Source organism: Amblyomma mixtum, chromosome 3 (genome assembly GCF_055824585.1).
Source record: "Amblyomma mixtum isolate Tamu chromosome 3, ASM5582458v1, whole genome shotgun sequence".
Classification (NCBI taxonomy): domain Eukaryota; kingdom Metazoa; phylum Arthropoda; class Arachnida; order Ixodida; family Ixodidae; genus Amblyomma; species Amblyomma mixtum.
In genome coordinates this window covers 330,049,837-330,071,217 of record NC_143014.1, presented here as the reverse complement: position 1 = coordinate 330,071,217, position 21,381 = coordinate 330,049,837, and the positions used below count along the sequence as shown (strand labels likewise).

The 21,381-nt window shown below is 46.7% G+C and overlaps 1 pseudogene; it reads left to right on the top strand.

Moving 5' to 3' along the window:
* The first annotated feature begins 3,930 nt into the window (after positions 1-3,930).
* Positions 3,931-20,793, top strand: LOC149355928 (uncharacterized; annotated as a pseudogene).
* Positions 20,794-21,381: the final 588 nt, after the last annotated feature.

Here is a 21,381-nt window from a genome sequence, read left to right as displayed (position 1 = left end):
GCCTCTAGAATTTAGCGTCCATCGAAATTCGACCACCCCGACCGGGACCGAACCCGCGTCTTTCGGATCAGCGGCCGAGCGCCATAGCCACTGAGCCACCGCGGCGGGTCGAAAGACATGACGGGGACACGCCGAGGAGGCAACGCCGCAACGCTGCAGTGCACTGCACGCTGCCTCCTCCCCTCTCGGCTCCTCGCGAGCAGCCCCGTCCGCTGACGAGCGGTGGCGGGGAAAAATCTAGGGAAAACATGCCAGTCCCCAACCAAACATGACGTCACTAACTATCACGTGACCTATGACGTCACGCGTATGACGTCATATTTTTTTGACCAATCAGCGTTTCCAGCCTACCTACCCGCAAACGCTTGTTCTTCGATGCCAGCGCGCTACCCTCCCACCCACCGAGCTGGGACGTTGTTTGCCTCGCATTCCGGCAGATGGCGCGCCCCGTCAAACCAGCTGCTCGGCTCGCGTATAGGCACCCTGCGCATCTAACTCCAGCGCGACGCGCGCGCCACTGGCGGCGGCGCGCGCGTCCCTGTCAGGAAGGCGGGGCAGCCCGACAGCTCCCGCTGTGTTGCGCGCGCTGTCGCGAAGCAGTTGTGCGCCTCCTTCCCGAACACAAAATGACACTTAACAACAGCAGGACACATTGCTGTGTTGTAGGATGCAATAATACATATATAAATTCGCCTCGGAGAAGGTTTTATGGATTTCCAACGCGACATTGAGAGACGGCCCACCCTTCGCGACGGGCAACACACGCGCGCGGTTTCTGGTCAAACAATGGTCAAACCCGTGCGGAAGACGCTTACTTGACTCATGCATTACCTCCTAGACAGTTTTTTGACCCATGGCAAATTCAGCAGACTCGGAGGAATGCTACTGGGAATCCTTCCCGCTTCTTGCATCCACGATTTCCGGTCATTGACTTGGCTGTCAACAATATGTGGGCTTAAAAAGCCACGCCGAAACTCCCCGCAGTCACACCTTACGAAGAAGCCCAACTTTTGCGCTGCAAAGAATCGTTTACCTTAGTTCCAGCTACGCGCAGAATCCTTGCTCGCTACCACTGCGCCTTGTTGTCCAGCGTCTTTTTCGACAGTAAAGGCACGTTTTCAGCGGCAACGGCAACATGTTCCTGATAATTCTTGGCCTCCACGTCTGAACGACTGGGTGATGATTTAATACAATAATCACATATCCTAATGTCGAAGAGTAAGGACACTTTTACTAAATGCGTAGAAATTAAACAAACCTTGCAATGAAATTTCGCTTTTTGAGCACACGCTCCAATTTGTGCAAGAATCCTTCATGAAATAGCCGGGATACTTCTTTTTTGCAGAATGCCAGTCAAAAAGTTTTATATTTCCTGCGGCAGTTTCAGTGCGCACAGGCGCTTCGCTGCAGCTTGCATTCTCTTCTGCTTGCAAAAGCTCGTTCATTTGACATCAATATCACCAAAATAATGACGCACAAGTTGTAGCGATAATGGCCTGGCAGTTGCTGAAAAAGAGAAAATATGAGTGGCAGATTACGCAATGGGCACATATCATTTCAAGGCGTAGTTTGAACAGGGTATTCCACATCGAACACCGAAGGTACGGCAAACGAGAATGTTATGAAGTCAGGTTTGCGCCGTTCGCTCAGAAACTGGAGTTTTCTAATTACCTTCAATGTTGTGCCGCCTGGCCGTCTTTGAAAGTTCAGGGTAAGCCTTTCTAATGCAGGAACACCCCAGGCTTGCGGGCGGCTCGTTTTGGAGAGCGTTTCACATCGCTCCAAAAACACAGCAACGGCAGCAGCGGGTTTACATTTGCCTGCCTTGCAACTGCAGCTCGCGGCAACAAGCTATCTACTGGAAGATAGCTACATAAAAATAAAACTCAGTGAGAGTGCAGCGCTGACAGGCATTATATAGAAATATTTCTTAGCGTTAATTTGATCGTTTTCGATGGCGCAGTGATGCTTGTCTGCGCAATGCACCGAGCTGCTACTTCGCTCCCGTCGCACGACTCCACCTCTTTCACATTGTGTACATGGCCTGCTTCAAAAAGCTTCGTTCCTTTCCTGACGTTCGCTCCTCGAAAGAATTTTTCAGCCTCATGAATGAATAGGTCGAAATCCCGCCTCCACGAACAGCGGCAGCCACTAGCAGACGCCATCCCTTCGCAGTCGCGGGGCGAGCCTTCCTGACAGGGACGAGGAACTGGCCGCGCGGGGGAGCTGAACGCAGCCTCGACGGTGGCGGTGCCTGGCGGGTGCAGGGTGCCTATAGCCCGCATCTGCGACAGCTTTACTCGCAGTGGACAGCAGTTTTTTCTTAATTTCAGGAAATGCAGGCAAGTACCGGCGTTTAATTACGTCTCAAAGAACGTAGACCATAATATGCTACCCCGTGAAAGTTTGCTCTCGATTAGGCCAGCAGTTTGCTCACAGCAATTTTTTAAAATCCCCCAGATAAAAACGAAATTCTTTGTACATTTGTGCACGACAACAAATCTGTAACTCTTGCGGCAGTACTATTTTCTGTCACTGTGTGAATCAACGCTATTTTCTAAATTTGACACTTAACACGGGAAAACAGGCCATATCGAGGTAGTGGGTGTAAAAATAATTTGACCCATCAGTTGAAATATACTGCTCTTTTGCCGCATATAATAGCCAAGTTATAGAGCTCTCTTCAATGACAAAGGAAAACGTGCTTTGCTTAAGAACGAAAGATATCTTAACAAAAACAAAAGAATTGCAGATATGCACAAGAATGTTACACATATGCAGTCAGAAAATAGGCGATTAAGAAGTCTATAATATGTTTTCTGCGCTCCTGCATGATAAACCAGCATTCTAAATTAACAGACCACCTTGCTTCTGAACCTTGCGATCAGTAAAAAATAATTGCTCTCGCCTAGTCCTTTGGGCTACTACAGCACAGTGCCAAGTCGGTCCCAGACTCTTTTGGCGAAGACTGGGTCAGCCGCTAACCGGTAGCACGAAACAATTCATAACATGCCAGGTACCTTAAGAGAGGCCCACAAAAGAGTGGGTTTCTCGGCAACGGCGAAATCAAAAGTTGCAGACGGCCACTTGTTAATCGGGCCACGGCGGAGCCCTCACCACTGTGCTGATTAATTAAGCCCGACGAATGAACGTCATCTTTCGCACAAACCTCTCGCTTGCATTAAAAAAGTATAGTCACAGTGCTTCAGAATCGGGAAGAAAACCGCCACTGCTGACCAAAAGCCGGTGCGAGGTCATTGACAACAAATTTCGGACAGCTCACATTAACGCGGTATGCATCAAATGAACAGATGCATGCAGTTCATTTCAGAACACGGCATAACATTCAAGCGATTCTTAACAAAACGAGTTTTCTCATTCAAGTCACGCGAAATTCAACTTGCGATGAAAAAAAAATGTGCGAAAAAAAAATTTCACCGTGTGGGATTGGAACCCACGCACCCCCATTGCCTGTCGACTCTCCGGACCACACGGCTACGGCCACAGAACAGCGCGGAGTGATACACCTCTCTTTATTTTTTTTTTGCGGACTACTTCCGTAACCTTCACAGCGATGCACATGATGTACTACCTCGCTGTTGACACGCGCGTGTCACCAGGTGTGACATTTTTTTTTAACTTCGAGTGCAAGCTTGCAGTGGTGTGCACGCAACTGGTGAGCAGTGCAAGTGTACTTGCATCTGTGACACTGAGGTAGAAAGATACATTTCTAACGACAATATTTTTAAACAGCTGGAATTGCTTTGTTTTTCAATTAAACGTGCAGACAAAACTGAAACTGCCGAAGAAATTTAGTTCTGGTTTCACTGACGCCCCGCAGTCTAATAAACCTAGGGAACCTAGCGCTTGACTAGGTCACAAAAGCTGGTCCTTCGAGGTCTTTGCGTCAGTATTTGTGCTAGTTTAGCAATGGCTCTGCGAGTCGTTCTTGTCGGCGACAGCCAAATGGAGACTTTGTGCAGTACTCGCCTACGTTTATGCTCGTCGGTTGCGACCTGCGCATTCAGCTTCGGGGGTTACGACGCCCTGGCCCTCGCAAGCGGTATGCGATAATGGCATGGATTGCGATAACATCAAGGTACGTGGTTGCTCAACGCGTCCACTTTCTGCCGATTTCAGTACGTAATTCTCATATATTTCGCATCACAGGCCCTTGTCCTGCACCTGCTGCGCGACGTGGCACTGGCGAAGGTCTTGCCGCGGTGTTTTGCAACGACGGACTCCCGAGGCAAGCCGTCGTGTGCTCCATCGCAAGCTGACGGCTGCGCTTGAGCGGATGCTGTGTGTAGGCATCTTGAACCTAGGCGTGAGTACCGATTCATGCTTGCCTTAACTGTTGTGCGCCTTTCACAGAAAGGCAAGTGCAGTCAGCAAGCCTACCGAGCGCTGGAGCGGTGTGCCGAGGAACAAAAAAAGTGAAATATTGGCTCAGCGCAGTTGACAGGACAAATAGTATGCCAACGTGCCTTCGGTCTGGCGCCCGCATAATATACTTTCACTTTCGCCCTGCCGCGGTGGCTCAGTGGTTACGGCGCTCGGCTGCTGACCCGAAAGACGCGGGTTCGATTCCGGCCGCGGCGGCCGAATTTCGATGGAGGCGAAATTCTAGAGGCCCGTGTACTGTGCGACCCAGGTAGCACAAAATGTTGCTTGAACGTTATCTGAATGGTCACAAATGTCGGAGAGTAACGTTGCCTGATTGTTGCTAATGTCCTTATTTTTGATCACCAGATAACGTCGCAGAATAACGTTTATGCTACATTGAGGGGACGTTGACGTGATGTTATTATGACGTTATACTAAGAAATCATGCTAAAAGTTACGTTGCCTGAACGTTAGTAGAATGTAATCTGATGCAATGCATGCACTAGCTCCTTGAGGAATATATGGGTAAAAGCTATATAACCAGCACCATCCGTTCATACTTGGGAAGGTGTGGCCAGTGCTGATAAATTGTACTTGTCCCTGCTGCCTTCCAGAAGTGGCTAATGTATATGCGCTTATACGTAGACGAGACACACACCAAGAGGTGGTTATACACAGTAATTGTGGTCTACAATAGAATTACTCCAGCACTGCTCACCTGTCACATTGAAGGACAGGCACTACAGTGCAAAAATTATTCATACTTAGCAGCGCAAAAAAACGAGGACCAAAGCGAACGAGGAGACACAGCACAAGCGCAGACTATCAACTGAATTTTTATTCAGGAAAGGGATAGGACAAACATCTTGTTCAGGCACCGAGATAAGGTTTGCCGGGAACTGATGGAAGCTTACTTGATTAAAAAACAAGGAGACGCGTGTGCCGCATCCCCGTCGGTCAGCCTGCAGGAACAGGAGGTTCCTTTTCTGCGCAGGTTCTTGAGTATGAACACACAGTACGGGGGGGGTTGGCTTGATGTGATTACACTTGTTATCCTGTTGTTATGTTCGTTTTCACGCAGGAATGATGTGTCATGCTTTCCTTGCACGCGCGGTAGTGGTTGTTGTGTTTCAATTTTGTATTTTCTAACGCCTTTAAAAAGCTTCCCTTTCCTGAATAAAAATTCAGTTGATAGTCTGCGCTTGTGTTGTGTCTCCTCGTTCGCTTTGGTCCTCGTTTTTTTGCGCTGCTAAGTATGAATCCACACCAACTAGCCCAACTTTCTGTACTTATTTGCAAAAATTACACCAGGTGCACATGTGAGAGCCCTTTACATCATTTATTTTGCATTACACATCATTCGGGTCATCCATTCTGTGAATGAGACTGCACATCGCTGGGTCATCCACTCCACTGGAGTCAATGGATTAAAAGAACAAAAACACAAAAAATAACCATTATTCAGCCAAAGTTCGAGAGCACTTACAAAGTAATCAGATATCTAAATAATTTGTAGGGTGAGAATTGTGTATGAAATGTGCCAATATTTATTAGAGATAATGCGAAACCAAGAAGACTAACCCCTTCTGAATTTTTGCTTTTAAAACCATCAAAATTGCCACTCATGCAACACTGACGGCTTTACACTGTAACCTTAATTTTTACTTGCATTTCCCATAGGTTTTGCCTCTGCTGTCCCATATGACGTGCTTCACACTGGAAAAGCTAATTGGCTGTGATAAGTGAACAGTTTTTGCACAGCTCGACACACGAGCTGACTAAATGGTAGTCCAGATTCCCTACACAAGTATAATAGACTTGCGGTTTTTTGCAGCGTGCTGGCGCATGACGAAAATGGTCCCCAATATCACGTCTTAAAGGGGTTGTGAAAAGAAAATGAAGCTGCCCTGTTTTAATTTTTACTGCTTCCATAAACATTAGACACGCTGATTCCGAAATATTTCGGCTCAATATTGAGTCTGCATTTAATAAAGCCCATTCGAAATCGCTGCCTTTTTGTGCTCATGAAACGACCATGCGCCGCCGTCGGCTGGCACACACACTACTCGACTACGTCATATTAAGACCTTCAGAAACGTAGAGATATCTTCAACTTTCGTTTGCCCTAAAATAATAGCTTTATGAGAAATTCAGAAAGTGAAACCAGGTTTTCCAATTATTTGCACGCGTAATTGCACTCTGTTAAACTGCAGCGCGTGGTCGTATACATCAATCACTGACCTGGGACCATTTTCGGTTTCGGTTCTGCTTCTCTATCCTCCTTGGCTTCAGTATCAGCGGCTCGACATAGCCTTGCTTACGTGAACCTATCTAGGTGGTGTTCCTTGACAGCGGTGGTTTGAGTCAGAGAATCGAGCTGAGCAAGGTCAGCCCATCTCGACGACTCTCTGTTTGCATGAACTCGATACGAACGAGTCAGCTATCGCGGCGCGCATCGGCTCCGCGCTTCTGTTCTTTGCTGCAGAAAAATATATTCTAGAAGCGTGTTAGGCATAATTTGCAGATGGGGCTGCGAGTCAACCCACCCCTTGCGATAGAGATGAAGACTCGAGTCCACGACCGGGTTCGGAGGTTCACGGTCGGGGCTCCCGCAGGCAGAGGTGTCGCGGGCTTTCGGCATGACTGCAACTTTCCGGGCGCCTGCGCCCAACCAATGTCAATGACAGGCCGCACGCGGCGCGTCGCACTGACAAGGGGCAGAATGCGAGCGCGCAGAGCGCCAGCGTCATAATGACGTGGGCGCGCGTTTCTCGGGGCCGGCCTGTCAGCCTGGATGCCCGGCCGCCGGCGTCAGAAAAACACGCCAGTATTATTTGTTCACGCTCATAACAAGCACTGGAATAGATGAATGCCAAAAATGAATCATTTTTGAGGATCGTTGGCTGATGCCGAGTTGCTGGCAGTATTTAATTCGGCGATACAAGTAAATTTCATCCCATGACCGCTTTATTTACTGCCTGGTCGCCGCTCGCATAGCTGGCATTTGCTAGCTCCGCTGGTGTCGCGGAAATTGAGCATATCTTTATTTTATTATGGGACAGGTTCACAGTTAAAGGGGTGACGAGAGTAGTACCTTTTACAGCGCTGACCAGTTCCGAAGCTCCCTCAGCAGCGGTATCGATAGTATCGATGCAAAACCAGGTAGGCTTAGCGACGACCAGGGCCGCCGGCAAACCTCGCAGTTCATCGCCCGGCGCGTCCGCAGGCGGCGTCGTTGCCGAAAGCTCGGCATGCTGCCACTGCTCGAATATAACAGGCAGCCTTTCTGATAGCATGGCTGTTTTGTCTTTTCTGGTGCGAATGTGAAATACAGCGTCTGCAGGCCGGCCGGCAAGCCTGGATCCCGTCCGCTGGCGTCATGAAAATAAGCTAAAGATTTTTATTCACGTAAATAATAAACTGTGGGAGCAAGAAGTGTGGAAAATAGATCATTTTTGAGGATCGTTGAACAATGTCGAGTTGCTGGTAGAAGCAGCAACTGTAATACGAGCAAATTTCTTGCCACAACCGCCGCTCAGCTGCCGCTCCCCGGCCGTTGCGGTCCGGCTTGCGCGCCTGGCGTCCGCTTATAGCTCCTCTGCCGAGCACACCGCAACAATGACCATATTTGTTGTTGTGAGACGATGCTGTTGACAGTAAAGCGATGCCAAAAACAGGCATTTTATTATAATCCAGGCTACTTCCGAAGTGCTGTCCACCGCGGCTTCGATGCGAAACAGGCCTAGCGACGACCAGGGCAGCCAGAGAGCAGTGCAGTTCGTCACCCGGCGCGCCCGAGTCCAGCGCCGTTGCCGAAAGCGCGCTACGTGAGCAGGCATGCTTTGTCGCCGCCCGAGTACAGCCGGCAGTCTTTCTGATAACATCGCTATTTTGTCTTTTCTGGTGCGAACTTCAATAGCCAAGCAGCGCGCAGGCGCTGGTGTACGGTGGCAAAGTGTTACACCGGATGTGGGCCGGCTTGAGTCTAGCGGCGGAAAGATGTTTGCCGCTCCGTGTCCCTGCTTGCAGTAGGCGGCAGTTCGCAAGCGGCTACTGGTGCGGCGCGCCGGCCAAGTTTTCGCACATGTGTCAGCTTGACAGCTAGCAGACACCATTCTGAGCAGACGACGGTGCCACATTCGTGTCAATATGCGTGTTGTAACCTCGGTCAACTATGGCTAAACAGGCCTCGCTAAGCCGCCGTGTTGTGTTGACGACAGAAGCCTCTGATTGGCTTCTTAAAAGGACGTTTGCTGTGAGTTGAGGGGGACGCGCGCTGGGAAACCGAAATTTAGTTTTTTTCGCTATTCAATCAACCCAGACGATGAAACGAACCAAGGTATACTATAGAATGAAGGGTCAGAATTCCAAATACACACGTCGTTCAAAATTTTCGGAAAACATTTCACGACCCCTTTAAGTCCACTTCTTTGCCCAACGGGCAAGACCGCCGCAGGGCCACTGCAAAAACAAACCAATATCACCGACTTACAGCAGTATACCTAGAAACTGATATTTGCTGCAAATACATCAATCCCCCCCCCCCCCCCCTTACATCTTCTATGAACTGTGAACATGCATACGTTGAACTGTGCACCTCATTCTATTACATGACTCAGAAAATCCACTTTCAAATTGGTATCTAAAGTAACCTACTTGAGTATGGATTCATCACTCTAAAATAATATATACAAGGCTGCTTGCCCTTGACTTGATCGATATTGTGACATGCAAACTGACAGCCTTTTTCTCCGTGATGAATTAAGATGAGAAATAAAGATTCCTGCAAAAATGAATTTTCTCTGCATTGAAAAGAAAATTGGTACACACCCATGATTGCGCTCATGATATTAAGGTTTGAAAATGGCTTCTTGCCCTTTCGGCCAGTCAGGCAATATTCCTTTGCCAACTCGTCCGTGATGCAGCGCTTCATCATTTGGCGCACTATATCTTTTTTGGCACGACCCTCCAATTAAGGCAAGGTGCAAAATCTGAACAGAAAAAAATGCAAGCAACTTTTAGATGGTGAGCTAAACGCAACTAAAATTGGGTCCCTAGTGAATAATGCACCAATAGCTAATAAGTCCTTGACTCACAAGCATGTGCTCCAAAATGCTAGCATTATGCATTTTTATGAGCTGTTTTAATGGCCCAAAGCAGAGCACAGGCTGAGAGAATCGTAGTAGAGATCTTGGTTATTTAAAAGATCTTGAATACTTCACTGCACGCTAATATTGCACAGCATTTTTTGCTCCTCCGAATGAGGCTATGGCAGCTAGAATTTGATTCTGCATTTGGACTTTGCAGCTAAGCCCTACAACTGTTTCACCACAGTGAGTAAACTGCTTTTTCTTACAAGTGACAGCAATTGAGAATAATAGTATAGCTCTGCAATGTGAAAAAAAAGCCAACTAGCAGAACTGGCATGAGATAAAAATGCACTTGCCAAGGTTCTTTTGTTTTCCTCATCATCCAGTATGTGTTCCATACTGTCCACTCCTTCTGCATTTTTAAGAGGCAAATACTGAAGGACCTTATCTACTCTTGCTGAAGGATCCACTGCACTTTCCCGAGCACGTGCTAATCGGTTGACCTTTTTCGTTTTCTGTTAGAGAACCCCTAGAATGAGCAAAAGCAAAGAATTGGGGGAAAAAAACATATCACAGCACAAACAGACTGCTGGCTAGAATTTCAAAACTAGCCAAACTTTCATTTGTGTCAAAATGAGCACATCTATATAGAGCTCAATGCACACAGCACAATAAAATGCTGCTTACAACTAGCCCGGTAGAGGTACGAAGTTTTTACCTTGGATTCCGCTTTCTGCTTGTAGCAGTGGGCTCGCACGTACTTGTGCTGGCCTCGGCGCAGGACGGCCAACGAATGGTGGCTGCTGGAGTGGCTTTGCAGGGACTGCAAATGGTAGGCGGCAATCATCGCAGCTTTCCTCGCTGTCGTCACTTCCCCCAGAAACATCCCTTTCTTTGCTTCTTTTCTTTGGTGCTTCAAAGCTGTCTTCTTCATCCGACACTGCATAGTTAAAAATTGTTTCAATGCAATGACTTCAGCATTAAAGTGGCTTGGTAAAGAAATATTTACAAATTAGCAGCTAAGTTTTTGGAATATGCATGATTAATACAAAATGTGTGGCCATTTCAACAGGAAAATGAATCATACTTCCATAAAGTGCCTTCTTTGTAGGCTTTCTAGGCCTCTTCATTTGTCGTTCTTCATCGGTGGTCAAGTCTGAGACCTCTTCTGCTTTTTTTTCCTTTCGTTTTGCCTCAGCATATGTTGCTGCAAGCAAAGAATTCAATATAGAAAGATTTAATGATGCAGCCAAAGGAGAACTGTATGAAAATAGCAAGCTGACTTTTGAAACCAATGTTTACAACCACCTAGAAAAAAGTAATAATTTGAAATAAGAGCATAACAATAGTATCACCATAACATGAATCTCGAGCCAGACAATAGCCAACATATATTACTGATGAGAGTCAATGTATCAAGGAGGTATCGAATATTTTGTCATTTTCGGTCAAAGGTTTTCTACTCCGGCCACAACCCAAACCCAAACCTCCAACATTGCGCTATAATCACAACACTCTCTGACACAAAAATTAAAAAAAAGACGTACTGGCCTCGCCCAAGATTCCGCATTTATGTGTCGTCCATTCGTCCCCAGGCTCCTCAGAGTTTTTTATTGCAATCCGGCAACGAGATGGATTTCTGTATGGTGGCCAAAAAGTTTCGCCATTCTGTACCCAGAGTTTGGGAATGGCAGCGACTCCGTCCCCACTGCTAAACTGCTAAATGCAACAATACAGAACATCCTGCAAGAACATAGAACAGTTGTCACACCGAAACACACTGCTGCCAAGACAAAGGCATTATTTTCTAAGGGCGTTTTTAACAAGACGCAACTGATTTGAAGTTTCCACTCTATGAGACCAATTTATATGAAGCGTCTATACTGCCCATAGCTGAGTGACAGCAAACAATGTTGCTTGCATGCCATGAAGAACTAGTTATTTTCTTTGCTATCTCTTTTTTTTCTTCAGGAAATGAAATCGCTCTGAGCACTCTCCTACTTGACATGTGATAGAAATCTTCACCAACAAAAAGTTTACTGCCGCTTTCCAATGTAAAAATTGCGCAACACCGTCGTGGCGTGCAATTTCAGCATGTTCATCATAGAACTGTTTGCAGTCCACGCAGATGGTACACAGGAGTAAAAAGCGCCAAAAATCAGAACAAAGACGGTAAAAGACGTACACACACACTGAGCATTGGAAGTTCAGCTAGCATGCTTATGGCTGCATGATGGCTCCAACCAACGGCCTGTGGGGCATCCAAGTACGTTAGACGAAGTTTCAGTCACACTAGGAGGAAATAACGATCAATCGCACTAATGAATTGCACGGACCTAACCATGTGGCTCATGCCACGTGTGGGACAACTGAGGCTTTATCGTGGCACTGCCGCGGTCGCTACGCCGCCAATGAGTGAAAATAATTTTAGCATTTGTCTCTGATCAGACCTGCACACAAGCAGCTCTGCTTAACATTACGATCCATCTCCACGTTTTTACAGCGGGGGCAGCGCAGCACGGTTATGCTGCGAATATGCAGGGCCAAAAAGAAATGCAAGATTAAGAAAGCCGCAAAAAATACACAGAAAAATAGTAGCGCACCTAATGTGGCACATTCCAGATGCGGCAGTCAAGCTTACAAGCTAAAAGAGAGGTCACCAAATTAGCAACTCACCTGTCAGCGCTGAAAAGTGCAAGGAATCGGACGATCAAGTTTCACACGTGTTCAAAACGAGGCTTCAAAGTCTGAACCAAAGTACTCATGCGCACGGTTCCATTGTCCCGTGCTCCGACCAAAGTTTTGTAGCGCGCGTCGATGCGCGCGCTCAGTTCGGACGTTTGGGGCGCTACCTGAGCGCAACAAAATATTTTTCAAAAGCGAACTTTCAAACTGAGGTAAGATACTGCGCGACAGTTCTTTTATTTACCAATAAATTGTTTATTCAGGGTTATGTATTGTATTGAAGCTTTTCCTAAGCGCTTCCAAGCCAAGCGAAACATGGCAAGCCGAGGGCTGGGTCGAGATGCACTCGAGCCAAGCCTAGCGAGCGTGTGCGTACGCAAGGTACTTGGTTTGGTGTGGTGAATGCGGAAGCGCGGTTCTTTTTCCCTATAACATAGCTTTGCGCTTCAAATATCAAGACACTTCTGCGTAGCTGAAGCAATTACTCGTGCTGTATGTATGTGGATGACTTTCGGTGCACCATTATGCGTACTGCTTGTGTTTCCAAGTAGAACTGCGTCTACTACCGATGGAGAGGACAAAGCGACGTATTACTGATGTTGAAAGACGACAGAAATTCAGGCGCAGATCAACCAAAATAGCAGCGCTTTACCAATCTGATGGTTCTAAGGTGCAGCAGCCACAGCTGCAGACAACCCGCGACTACCTACTACCGATGAACATTTTGTGAGCGAGGTTGTGTTTCACGGCAGTGAGTACAGTGACAGTTCCCAACCTGATGGTTCTACGGTGCAGCACTCGCAGACAAGTCGCTACTTACCTACTGCAGACGAACATTTTGTGAATGAGGTTGTGCATCACGGTAGTGAGTCCAGTGATAGTTATCAGAGCATTGACGATGGAGAATTTGTTTCTCCATTGCGCATCGCTGGTCAGCCGCCAACTGGCGAAGTGGCCGAGCCTCCAGAACAAATGCTACAGCAATAGTCATGCAGCGGTGAGGTTTATGATATTTCGTCAAGCGAGAGTGAGGAGGATTTAGCGCCGGCTTTGCACGATCCGCTTCGTTCAAGGGCTGTGGACACCAACATTTGTGCCGCCCACGTCACTAAGCTTCTGAAAATTCTGCAGCCACACCATACAGATCTCTCTTCGGATGCCAGAGCACTGCTGCGGACGCCTCATGCTAGCAGAATCAACAGCATGGGAAGTGGCGCTTACTGCTTTTTCGCGTCACTGAAAACCTCATTCAACAACTAGAAAGTGGCGCCATAGCAATGAGCACCTCAGTGATTTCTCTGACGATAAACGTCGATGGCTTGCCCATATTTAGGAACCCGTGAAAACAGTTTTGGCCCGTACTTGTGCGGGCCGAAGAAAGCTCACAAGATGAACCTTTTCTTGCAGCTGTCTACATGGGGGACTCCCAACCTGAGAGTGTTGCGAATTTTATGCAAGATGTGTTGAGAGAGCTGACTTCACTTGTAGAGCTCGGATTGCACTATGGTGAAGCTGTGTTCCCAGTCATTGTCCGCGCATTTGTTTGTGACATGCCTGCACGTGCATTCCTTAAATGTACAAAGGAACATACAGCGTATTTTGCATGTGAAAAGTGCATGCAAAAGGGCTTGTACTCTGCACAGCACAGGAAAGTCATATATCCTGATGTATTTTGCCCTCTGCGTACAGACGAAAACTTTGCCGACATGTCACAGCCTGAGCATCATAATAGCACATCACCGTTGCTCGATCTGGGAATTGGACTGCTTAGTAGGTTCCCACTTGACTACATGCATTTGGTTTGCTTAGGAGTTATGAACAGGCTTCTGGTGCAATGTTGGACATCAACTGCCCCATCAGCGTCAAAGCTACCTTTGAGTGCACGTAGGACAATTTCTGAACACCTTGTGAGTCTGGCTGTTAACACACCACATGAGCTTCAGCGCACTCCGAGGACACTGCGTGTTTTGGAATTTTGGAAGGCATCCGAGTACAGGAACTTTCTTGTTTATTTTGGCAACATTGTCCTGAAACAACATCTTGCTCGTCCGTTTTATATGCACTTTCTGAAGCTAAGTAGCGCCATCACAATACTGGCCTCTCCTGATCTTTGCGCGACTTTGTGTGACTATGCTGAGCAGCTGCTGCTTAGCTTTGTGGCAGAGGCAGGTAAGCTGCATGGCAGCGGTATCTACACTGTCAGCATACACAGCCTCTCACATCTGACAGATAGTGTACGACAGTTTCGCCACCTTGCCCTATTTTCAGCCTTTCCTTTTGAGGCTTTTTTAGGAAAGCTGAAGAAACTAGTCAGAGGCGAAGCCCTTGCAACAGAACAGATTTTTATGAGATTAGCTGAACTAAAGCAGCAGTACAAACAACCAGTGAATCCTGGAAGGGGTGGCATCAAGCTGTCTAACATGCACACAAGTGGACCAGTACCTGAAAACTTTATCGGGAAGCAGTTCAGCAAGGCTATGATCGGCAAAAATGTGCTTTCTACAAAGCCAAAAGGCAACTGGGTGAGGACAAAAGATGGAAATTTTGTCTTAATTAGAAATTTTCTAGCTGCTGAAGGTGAGATGTTTATTTGTGGGCAGCACTATGCCGATATTAGCAACTTTTATGATGCAACACTGTGCCCTGTTGATACAGGTGTTTACAGAGCCCGAGGGCTCTCACAGCCTCTGAATATGTATAGCATCAGTGAAATCTGTACAAAATGTGTGTACAAAAATTCAGATGCTCTTTTTCCTGTGCTCCCATTGTGAAAATGATACTTTTGCTAGGTAAACTGACAATGGCAAAGCAACTCTTCCACAACAGGGTTCGTTTTCACTCGTGTGCATGATAAAGTTTTGACAGTATGCTACGCTCTTGGTGTAGGAACGGCAGTATTGCATATGAATAAAAATTTTCTACGCCATATTTTTTACCTTGGTGATATAAACCTGATTTCTTCAAAACTAATTACAATCTAAAATGGTCCCCACATCATAAAGCTACCATTTTATCACTGAGGATGTTTTTGTCCCACCAAGAGTTTTGCATTTCACTCTTGGAGCTTAATTAGTATAGTCAGTAATATTTAATTCGAGCGCCTACTTAATGCTGCGGTATTAATGTTACCGAAACATGAGTGAGATGTGCATGCCCAACGTCAGTGCTGTGTTTGCCTATAAACGTTATCGTGTCGTAATCACTAAACGTCATGGCGACCTCTGTCAGGCAACGTTGCAACAATGTGATATTTTGTCGCATAGCATTGTGTGGAAGTTCATACATACAGGCAACGTTTAGACAATGTTTTGCGCTACCTGGGGATGTCAGTGCACGTTAAAGAACCCCAGGTGGTCGAAATTTCTGGAGCCTTTCACTACGGCGTCCCTTATAGCCTGAGTCGCTTTGGGACGTTAAACCCCAATAAACCAAACTTTCACTTTCTTTGTGTCATATAGGGTGGCGTTCTAGCGCTTTAAACAGGCGTGCTGACGACTGTACATGGATGATGAGTCAAATGTAGTGGTGTAATGTTTGCGTAGGGAAAGAAACAGTCGTGGAGAAAAAGTTTAATGCCTCCATGTGAACATCAATTTGCGAATTCTTTTGATAAAAGTGAAGGCGATCAAGACTGACACAGCCCCCTTGCTATTCTCAGATCCCAAACTTTCTTTTGTCAGTCGACCTGAGAGGGTCTGCAAATTGAGGTGTGTACCCACAGCTACTGCAATGCAGCTATCCTTCAAGGCTGGTTTCCAGGTGGCTGGCATACTCTCTGAGCCTTTAATAACATGGCAGCTATACTCATGCAAGCACTGTAATTACTTGCTGCACCGGAGGGGGTTTCAGTCTACCATGTGCACTTGTCAAACTTTAAGCAGTAGTTTCATGAGGTGATGTTCTTTGGTGATGTGTCTCACGACACCATCGCCTATCACTGGCATACCCTTGAAGCATCACCTTGTCATTCAGTCACCCCACGTCACTGGGGAAGTGTAATTGTACTAGCTCCCCGTTTTTAGGACTAAGCAGCATAAAGTATGACAACAGTACTAATGAAAAGATCTTCTGGTAGTATATTGTATTAAGGCGAAAGCCTTTAATGCCTCATACTTTTGTGACCAAGTAATGTTAGCAAGTGTGTCCGCGTTACTACTGAAAAAAAACTGTCGAGGCTGGGAATCGAACCAGGGCCTTTGGCATTTGAATTGAAGACGCTACCACTCCGCCACGAAGCCTCAGGGTTTGAGCATGAATATAGGCGCATCTAGTGAATGCATGTGTTTAATAAATAAAATAAAAGAAATAAAAAGATAAGAAAAGAAACAGAAATAAAAATGAAAATAAGAAAAAATAAAAACATAAAATAAAATATGACAAATAAAAAGGAATAAAAAAAACAGTGCACCAGTAAACGCTTTCACCTTGCAGCACTTTAGAGAGCCAAAGTGCCCCCTAAATTTTTTTCAAAGGGATGCTGTGAGTGGTGCAAAAGTTTGCAAGAAGGGACTTTAGTCTCTCACAACCATAATACTTAATAATAAGTAACCAAAATGACCTTTGCCGCCGCGGTGGCTCAGTGGTTATGGCACTCGGCTACTCACCCCAAAAGACGCGGGTTTGATCTCGGCCGCGGCGGTCGAATTTCGATGAAGGCGAACTTCTAGAGGCTCGTGTGCTCTGCGATGTCAGTGCACGTTAGAGAACGCCAGGTGGTTGAAATTTCCGGAGCTCTCACTACGGCCTCCCTCATAGCCTGAGTTGGTTTGGGACATTAAACCAACATAAACCCAAACCCAAAATGACCTTCCTTGCTCCATTATGTCTACCAAGACAAAAATAGAAGGTGCCGACCAAAAGAAAGAATGGCATGACGTTCCGGCTCCCCCACGGGAGCCTTGTTCACAATGAGGCATAACGTAGCTGGGTCGTTTATTTATACACGGCGCATGAGTGAACCCAGGCACCTGGCGTAGATTGGGGGCGAGTTTCCGTCATTCTACTTAAGCGTATGCGCTGTCGTGTGAATAATCAGCGATTCCAATAGAGCCGTGATTTCTCGTCCCTTTCTTTTGCGATCACACATGCTTTTTCCCAGTTTATGTTGTATGTGGCAGACACCGAGTGCTCGGCAAACCCATTTTGATCTTGCGCGTCGGTTTCTGACGTCACTCTGGTGATCACGCATTCTTTGCTCAAAGTCACCCGACTCGCCGATGTGCACATGCGGGCAGTCCGCACATCGGATCGAGTACACAACACCTGGGAACTTATCCTTATTCAGCTTGTCTTTCATTTGTACAAGATGACTCCTCAGTTCTTGAGCTGTGTCATGGATTCCCGCAGGACACTCGGGACGAAAGAATGGACTAGGCGACAAGTGTACCCACACACACACACCCACACATTTAATACACCTCTGCGACACAAAAACTACCACACGAAACTAATAAAACTAACACAAAACACCGACGATCAATACACATGACCCGGGAACAATCAGTCTACTAGCGTTCGGCGTTTGTGCTCACAGTTCAATGCTGAGGAAGCGTTATAGGTCCAGTCAATGGCATCTAGGTAGCCGGCGTCGAGATGGCGTTCGAAGTGCTCAGGCTGGCGTTGTTGGCGGTGGCGTTCGAGCTCCCCTGGCTGTAGCAGGTGGTTGCATCAGTCGTTGACCCCCAGAACGGGCTCAAGAACGGCAGGTAGTCTACCGTGCGACGCCGTAGAACTCGAGATCACCAGAGCAGTAGCCGGCGTTGCTGTCTTCCAGCCGAGGTGTTCCTGACCCACCGTATCCTCCGCTTCTCCCCCCCCCCCCCCCCCGTGCCATGCTATTCCTCGCGCTTTTATAGCCTTGGAGTTGCTTCACGTTATCCTTGTCGTCATCATCTTCTCTTCTCCACCAATCATCTCTTCCCACCTCACCAAATGCTTCTTCACCTTCGTTATTCTTGGATTAATAAAAGTAATGCTTATCATCATCCTCGTCTTCTCCAAACTTCTTTAGTTCATACTTATATTTCCAATTTCCTATTACATGTGACAAGCTGGCACATATGTGGTCTTTACGTCGTAGGACCGTAATATCCGCGCCAAAGGTTCGCTGATGCCAGGAACATAGGGAATCGCGGCCCGTTTCTGGGTAGCAGGATCAGCTTGGAGCCTAGGACGTCCCATTTGACGCTGTACAGAGTCCATGACATATACAGGATAGGTGGACAAGTCACGCCGTACACGCACATCTCAGCAATCCGGTCTCAATTTCCTATGCTCCTGGCATCAGCGAACCTTTGGCGCGCATATTACGGCCCTACGATGTAAAGACCGCACATGTGCCAGCTCACAAGCTGAGGAGTTACCTTGTGTAAACCAAAGACAAGCTGAAGAAGGAAAAGTTCCCATGTGTTGTGTATTCGATCCCATGTGCGGACTGCCCATCTGTGTACATCGGCGAGTTGGATGACTTGAGCGAAGACTACGTGATCACCAGAGTGACGTCAGAAACCGGCGTGCAGATGAAAATGCGCTTGCCGAGCACTCGGTGTCTGACGCACACAACATAAACTAGGCAGAAGCACGTGTGATCGCAAAATAAAGGGACAGGAACTGACGGCTCTATCTAGAATCACTGATTATTCACACGACAGCGCATACACTTAATCGGAATGCCGGAAACTTGCCCCCAGTCTATTCCAGGTGCCTGGGTTCGCTCATGCGCCATGTATAAATAAACGACGCAGCTACGTTGTGTCTCATTGTGAACAAGGCTCCCGTGGGGGAGCCGAAACGTCATCTCATCCTTTTTTTTGGTCGGCGCCTTCTATTTTCCTTATGTACCGTCCCGACCAGACGGGTTTGCGTCAGACACTAGACAATGCCTACAAAGCTTTCACTTGACTATTTCACCGAGCTATAGCTCAGATGAAGTGAGTATTGGCAGCTTCTTGCTAATACTCACCTTGCTAAAAAAAAACTTTTGCAAATCAGTACATGCTTCTGTGATTGGCTGCTCTTGTGAGTTGCTTTCAGTTGGTGAATGAGCAACATTTTTGGCAAACCCAGAATTTGAGCGACGCGATGAGCGCCAGTAGTTTGATGGTACCGATTGTAATATGCGCCAGCACGGCTGCTTTTATCACTGAAAAATTGTGAAATGTATGTTATGTTTTGGATTATCTGAAGAAATTTGTCAATAAAAAATACTAAAAATTTTCAGCAGCTATGTGTGTGGGTGATATGTGCCAGTTGCACATATCACTCACATACATTGCTGTCCAACTTATATCCTCATTTCTGCTGGAGAAAATGTTGGAACACATCGCTGTTTTTAAAAGCAGTTTGTTTACAGCTTGCACAAAACACAATGCGGAGTTTATTGCAAGACAAGCAAATATTGAAACTGATACTTGGAGTGGAGCATGATATTATCGCAAGAGCCTACGGAGTCTATATGCATAGCATATGATTGAGCATGCAGCGTCCAGTTACCTGTGAGTCTGGTACGTTAACAGTGGCAGATGTGTCTTCCAAAAGGCCGAAGTAGGCAAGTTGTAACATGTAGATATGCAGGCATTCATGCACAAACATGCCACTGTTTGTAATGTACTGCACATTCTCCAGTGTCTGGTCAGCTACCTCGGACATCTCTTGGCAGCTCAGATTCTAGCTAAGTATCGTGGCACGGCAGTGGCCACAGTGACAACTAGGGTAAATGTTTTTGTACCGCCCGTTGCTGAAATAAACGGCCACGGTAGAATGCTTCTCTCAGCTAAACTGGTGGATTGTTTGAGCTCAAATTTAGCACAGAAATCACAATTGGTCCGCAGAATTGTTTCATGCTGCATTTTTTTGGGTTACTTGGGACACTTGGGTTAGTGTCGTTATACACTTCTTTAGCAAGTAGTGCGTTAGACATACTGGGTGGTGTCGTCATAAAAGACTCGCGTGGCATGCTATCAGGATGAAAACTGGCCATGTAGGACACGGCTGCACATTGTAGCTCCTGTGGGTACATACTTTTGTTCGCAGACTCATTCTGAAAACAAAAAGGAAATTATAGACGCTGAGACGACTGTAGTAGGAGGAGATACAGGTATCAATATATGCCAGTATCTTGTCAAAAAGCACTCCTAGCACAGGGGTACATCCGGGTCTCTATTCTTATCCTTGTGTGCTTGGTTACCTGCCGTGAATATAATTAAGGCATTTTAATTTGGTTTTCAGTGAGCACTGCATTTGTGTGGATGCATTCTTTCTGCCTTCTTTATGCATTGTTTACTGGTCAGATGTGCCAGAAAGCTGAAGTACTTGTTGCAGCTGTATGCTATTGGGATTTCTTGCTCAATTTACGTTATTTATCAGCATATCGCATTTTGTTTTCAGATCACTTCCTGGATGCAATTAAGACACCCAAGAGGCACCTTTTCGCCACCGATGGCTGGTACCTGTCGGCTGGTGAAGGTACCCAGGAGCTGGCAGAGGTCGTCGCCAGGGGCCTCGCAAAATTCTATGGAGTGGGCATCCTGGCATGTTCTCAGGTGCGCCTGCCAGGTATAGCATCCACCAGTGCCATCACTGCGGATCCAAGGGCAACCAGCTTGCGGACTGCTACGAGTACTACAGGCCATAGGATCTGAACAGCCTGCATTACTTACAGCAATCAGTGCAGTCAATCTAAGATTTTCGAGAGTAACTTGGTGGCAGTGAGACCTGTTCCTGATGTGTTTCTGATTTGTATCTGCTCCATGGAGTCTGCAGCATCACATGGGGCTCTGTATTGTTCACTGTCATTGCCCAGTACAGAGGCATTTTTGCATTTGGACTTCATTGATTTTGCCATTGGTGTGGCCTAAATTAATGGCAAGCTTTCCACATTGGCGTCGCTTATATCCAATGTGTAGCTTCGCAGCAATCACCTCATGGCGAGCATTATGCACATCCATTAACCTGCTGGCCTACTTCATTATGCCAGACATTGGTAAGCTTGAACTATTGGACAGGAAGAGCAGTTGCTAAATACATGGCAGAATCTGTGGAACCCCTAACTGTGTCCCTGTGAATGGTAAACCGGCTTTTAAATGTGTGGTGCATCCAGACGTTTATCTCGAAGAGCAGTGCCTCACTTCCGTGTAATGCTGTGTTAGCACAGGCCACATATTTGTCATGCAGCCATAGCAATCACAGAACTTGGCAGCACCATCTCACAAACGTTTTTGCC